This window comes from Balaenoptera borealis (genome assembly GCF_965194805.1).
Source record: "Balaenoptera borealis genome assembly, chromosome: X".
Taxonomy (NCBI): domain Eukaryota; kingdom Metazoa; phylum Chordata; class Mammalia; order Artiodactyla; family Balaenopteridae; genus Balaenoptera; species Balaenoptera borealis.
This window is the reverse complement of record NC_138881.1, coordinates 126164581-126170145: the sequence shown is the minus strand read 5'-3', so window position 1 is coordinate 126170145 and position 5565 is coordinate 126164581. Positions and strand designations below refer to the sequence as shown.

The following is a 5565-nucleotide window of genomic DNA, read 5'->3' as shown; positions in this document are numbered from 1 at the left end:
ATATATTTTTTCGCATTCTTTTCCCTTGTAGGTTATTACAAAATATTGAGTATAGTTCCCTGTGCTATACAGTAGGTCCTTATTGTTTATCTATTTTATACATAGTAGGTAATCAGCCATGTGAGGAGTTGGGAGAAGAGTTTTCCAGGCAAAGAAAATAGTATGTGCAAAGGCTGTAAGCACGGAAAGAACTTCCCTTACCCAAGGCAAGAATAATCAAATAGGGTGTATGCTTCACCAGCTCTGGGGCTCTGACCGAGGGGGAAGCATAGGTTGAGACAAACTGTCCACTTGGGATCCTGCAACCACTGTGAATCTCAGCACTCCAGCATGCACCTCACTTCTCAGCTCCTTCCCTTCTCTCTCACTGTAGGACGGAGGGCTTCAGCATTGCCCCCTCTCTCCTCTCTCAGGAAGGCCTTGCAGCACCAGCAACCAGCTGCTCCAGGCCTCCTATGAGCATCCCCATTCCTCTCTCTTGCTCCTCATCCTGGATGGAGCTGTGTGCTTTGGCCTTGCAGAGGGAGACTGAGCCTGCTAACAGAAAGTTTCAGAAGTGTGGGGTGAGAAGAAGCAGAAAGGACTTCCACATATTGGGAAAGAGTCTCTATGTGCATCTGGATTTCCCTGTCCATTATGCACACTGTATCTACAGGCAGAGCTGACACTACTCAGGAATGATATTGGACCCACCATGATGCATTCACTGTACTTGGAAACTCCCACGGTTGCTATGTCCATTGGCAGAAATCCAAGTCTGACTCCCAGGAGTTCATGAAATCAGTAACGACATCCCTATACTGATGGCCACCAGAACACCAACCTGTGGCAGGAAAGAAGCACACTACACATTTTGACCCACCTAGGCATTCCTCCATACCACCGTGTCTACTGTCCTTCTCCTTCCCCTCTCACCTATTCATCACCATGCAGTGTAAGGAGCATCAAGCCAACCGTCCAGAAACTAAAGCTGTATCCTTGGCTTTGCCCACTGACCAAGTGACTGGCTTGGTGACTGGGCAAGGCATTTCAACACATTCATTGAGTAATTGCTATGAGCCAAACACTAAGCTGGCATCTCCTGGCTTTTACTCTGTAAAATGAGAACAATATTACCCATCTGATTAGGTTGTCAATGATATTATATTAATGCCAGTTTACAGAGTGTTTGAATTTTCCCACTTACTCTGTAATGTAAGAATTTAAATGTTGTAAATTTCATTCTAAGCACTGCTTTAGCTACATCACCCAGATTTTTTTAAAATCAGATGTATTGAGCAATAATTTACATAAAATGAATCCTCATTAGGTGTACAGTTTGACAATGTCTAACAAAGGCATATGTGCCCATAACACCACAAAAGTAAAGATATAGAACATTCCCATCATGCCAGAAAGTTCCCTCCTGCCCCTTTGGAATAAATGTGACCCACTCCAACCCTTGGCAACTATTTATCTCCTTTCTGTAACTATAAAGTAGTAGTTATTTCCCAGAATTTTACACAAATGGAATCATAGAGTAAGTGCTCTTTTGTGTTTGACTTCTTTCACTTAGCATAACGTGGATTGATGCAGTTGTGGCTGTTATCAGTAGTTCATTCTTTTATATTGCTGACTAGCATCCTATATTATAGATTTGCCAAATTTTGTTTGTCCGTGCACCAGTTGATGGGCAGCTAATCACCTCCAATTTTTGCTATTATAAATAATGCTTCTATTAACATTCACAAACAAGTTTTTGTGTAGATTTATGGTTTTATTTTTTCTTGAGTAAATACTTAGAACTGGAATTGCTGGCTCACATAATATGTATACAAATACACTAATCTTTAACAAATCTATTGACCTGTTGCTGGACATGTGAGTTGTTTCTAGTTTTCAGCTCTTGTGAAATGAAGCTTCTATGAACATTTATGTGGACATATGTTTTGATTTCTCTTTGAGAAACATCTACAAGTAAAACTGCTGACTCACATGATAAATGTATGCTAAACATTATGAGAAAGTGGTAAACTCTTTTCCAAAGTGTCTGTACCGTTTACATTTCCACTTGCAATGCATAAAAGTTCTAGTTGGTCCACATTCTCAACAGCACTTGGTGTACCTGTCCTGGTGTCCTCAGTCTTTTTTTGTTGTTGTTGTTGTTTTAATCATTTTTTTAGGTGTGTGGTAGTGTCTTGTAATTTTAATTTGCATTTCCCTAATGACTGAGCATCTTTTCAAGAACTTACAGATTATTCATATATTTTATTTTGTGATGTGAGCTGTTTGAATCTTTTACCCATTTATAATAGGATTGTTTTTCTTATTTTTACTGAATTTTTATAGAGTTATTTATAGTCTCTGGATACAAGTCCTACATCAAATATATGTGCTGTGAACATCTCCCACTCTATAGCTTGTCTTTTCATTTTCTAAATGATGTGTTTTGAAGAGCACATGGTTTTAATTTTGAAGAAGTCCAAATTATCAATTGTTTATGGCTTGTGGGTTTTGTTTCCTAATTAAGAAAATTGTGTATAACCCATGGTCAAAAAGATTTTCTCCTAAGTTTCATAATTTCAGCTTTTATGTTAAAGTCTATGATCCATGTCACGTTAATATTCATGACTGGCATGAGGTAAGGGCCAAGGTTACTTTTTTTCCATATCAGATATCCAGTTGTTCTGGCACCATTTGTTGAAAAAAATTATCCTTTCCCAACTCAGTTACCTTGGCACCTTTGTCAAAAATGATTAAAAAGAATGAAATAATGGAATTCGCAGCAACATGGATGGACCCAGGGGTTATCATACTAAGTGAAGTAAGTCAGACAGAGAAAGACAAATATCATATGATATCACTTATATGTGGAATCTAAAATATGACACAAATGAATTTATTTACTAAGTTCATAGACTTAGAGAACAGACTCACAGACTTAGAGAACAAACTTACAGTTACCAGGGGGGAGGGTGGGGGGGAGGGATAATTAGGGAGTTTGGGATTGACATGTACACACTGCTGTATATAAAATAGATAACCAACAAGGACCTACTGTATAGCAGCAGGGAACTCTGCTCAGTGTTCTGTAATAACCTAAATGGGAAAAGAATTTGAAAAAGAATAGATACATGTATATGTATAACTGAATTACTTTGCTGTGCACCTGAAACTAGCACAACACTGTTAATCAACTATACCCCAATATAAAATAAAAATTAACATAAATAAATACATGGGAAAAAATCTACATATCTATTTTTGGGTTCTCTATTGTAATATTGTGATTTATAATAAAGATTGTAATTTGGTCTTCTTTCCTATTCCTGGCATAAAACTCCTAAAACCCTTGGAATTTCCTAAGTGATAAAAGAAATAAATGTGTCTTTTGTTATTCATAACAAACCCCTTTCAACACTGCTGAGTTTCCTTTGCTGTGCAGAAGCTTTTTAGTTTGATATAGTCCCATTTGTATGTTTTTGCTTTTGTTTCCCTTGCCTAAGGAGACATACCCAGAAAGATATTGCTAAGACTGATTTCCAAGAGCATACTGTCTATTTTTCTTGTACAAGTTTTATGGTTTCAGTCCTTACATTCATTCTTTAATCCACTTTGAGTTGATTTTGTGTATAATGTGAGATAGTAGACTAATTTCTTTCATTTGCATGTGGCTGTTCAGTTTTCCCAACACCATTTATTGAATATTCTTTCTCCATCGTATTCTTTGTCGTAAGTTAATTGTCCATACACGTGTGGGCTTATTACTGGACTCTCAACTCTGTTCCATTAATCAATGTTTCTGTTTTTCTGCCAATACCATGCTGTTTTGATTATGACAGCTTTGTAATATAATTTGAAATCAGGGAGTGTGATACCTCCAGCTTTGTTCTTTTTTCTTGAGATTACTTTGGCTATTAAGGGTCTTTAATAGTTTCATATAAATTTGAGAAATTTTTGTTCTATTTCTGTGAAAAATGTCACTGTGATTTTGATAGGGATTACATAGAATCTGTAGATTACTTTAGGTAATCTGGGTATTTTAACAATGTTAGTTCTTCCAACCCATGAGAACTGAATATCTTTCCATTTCTTTGTGTCTTCTTTAATTTCTTTCAACAATATTTTATAGTTTTTAGAGTACAGGTCTTTTGTCTCCTTGTTTAAATCTATTACTAGGGATTTTATTCTTTTGTCATGATTGTAAATGGAATTGTTTTCTTAATTTCTCCTTCTGCTATTTCATTGTTAGTGTATGCAAATGCAACAGATATTTGTATATTGCTTTTGAAACCTACAACTTTAAAGTATTCTTTTATTATTTCTAATAGTTTTTTGGTGGAAGCTTTAGGGTTTTCTGTATATAAAAATTATGTCATCCACAAACAGTGCCAGTTTTACTTCTTTCTTTCCAATTTGGATGCCTTTTATTTCTTTTTCTTGCCTAGTTGCTCCAGGTAGGTGTATGTTCTTTATAGATTCTAATTAACAGAGTGAGGAAGTTCCCTTCTATTCATTGTTACCTGAGAGGCTATTTTGTTTATTCTTAAACATGACTGGGTTTTAAACTGTATCAAATTAATTTTCTGCATCCATTTATATGATCATATTTTTTTTACTCCAGTAATATGGTGAATTACATGGATTGATATTCAAATATTAAGCCAACTTTGTATTCCCAGATGAACTCCACTTGGTCTTGATATATCATCTTTTAAAATATATTGCTATATTTGACTTAACATTTTGTTAAGGATTTTTGAATCTATGTTCATGAGAGATATTGGTCTATAGTTTTGCTTTCTTACAATGTTTTCACTTACAGAATCAGGTTAATACTGAGTTCATAAAAAGTTTTGGGAAGTGTTTCCTCTTCCATTATTTTCTGGGAGTTGAAATAGCGTTTGCCTTTCTTCCTTGAATATTTGATAGAATTCATTAACAAAACATCTGAGCTAAGAGTTTTCATAGTGGGAAGGCTTTTAATTACAAATTTAATTAATTTAATTAACATAAGGTTATGAATATTTTCTGTTGCCTTTTGTTCCATTTTTGCAATGTGTCTCTGTCAAAGATTTTGTCTAACTTGTTGAATTTATTGGCATAAAGTTGTTCATAACATTCTCTTATTATCCTTTTATCCTTTTAATATTTGGAGGATCTGTAGTAGTCACCTTTTTCATTCTGATATTGCTAATTGAGGTCTTATCTCATTTTTCTTGATTAGTATAGCTGGAGGTTCATCAATTTTATTAATCTTTTAAAAATCATCATTTAGCTTAATTGATTTTTTTCTGTTTTGTGTTCATTTTCTAATTTATTGATTTTTCACTATCTGTAGTATTTCCCTATATATATATATATATATATATATATATATATATATATATATACATACACACACACACACACACACACACACACACACAAAATCTGGGTTAAATACACTCTCATCTTCCCCTCCTCCTCCTCATCATCATTCCTCTTCTTTTCTTGAAGTAAAAGCTAAAACATAGATTTTAGACCATTCTTCTTTGCTAATATAAGTATTTGAAGCTATGGATTTCCCTGTCAGCACTTCTTTAG

The 5565-nt window shown here is 34.8% G+C and overlaps 1 long non-coding RNA gene across 1 annotated transcript in view; it reads left to right on the top strand.

The window, feature by feature from the left end:
* The window catches only part of LOC309620123, a 424602-nt gene that overhangs the window by 33369 nt on the left and 385668 nt on the right, over window positions 1-5565 (top strand). The gene's annotated exons all lie outside the window — the stretch shown is intronic.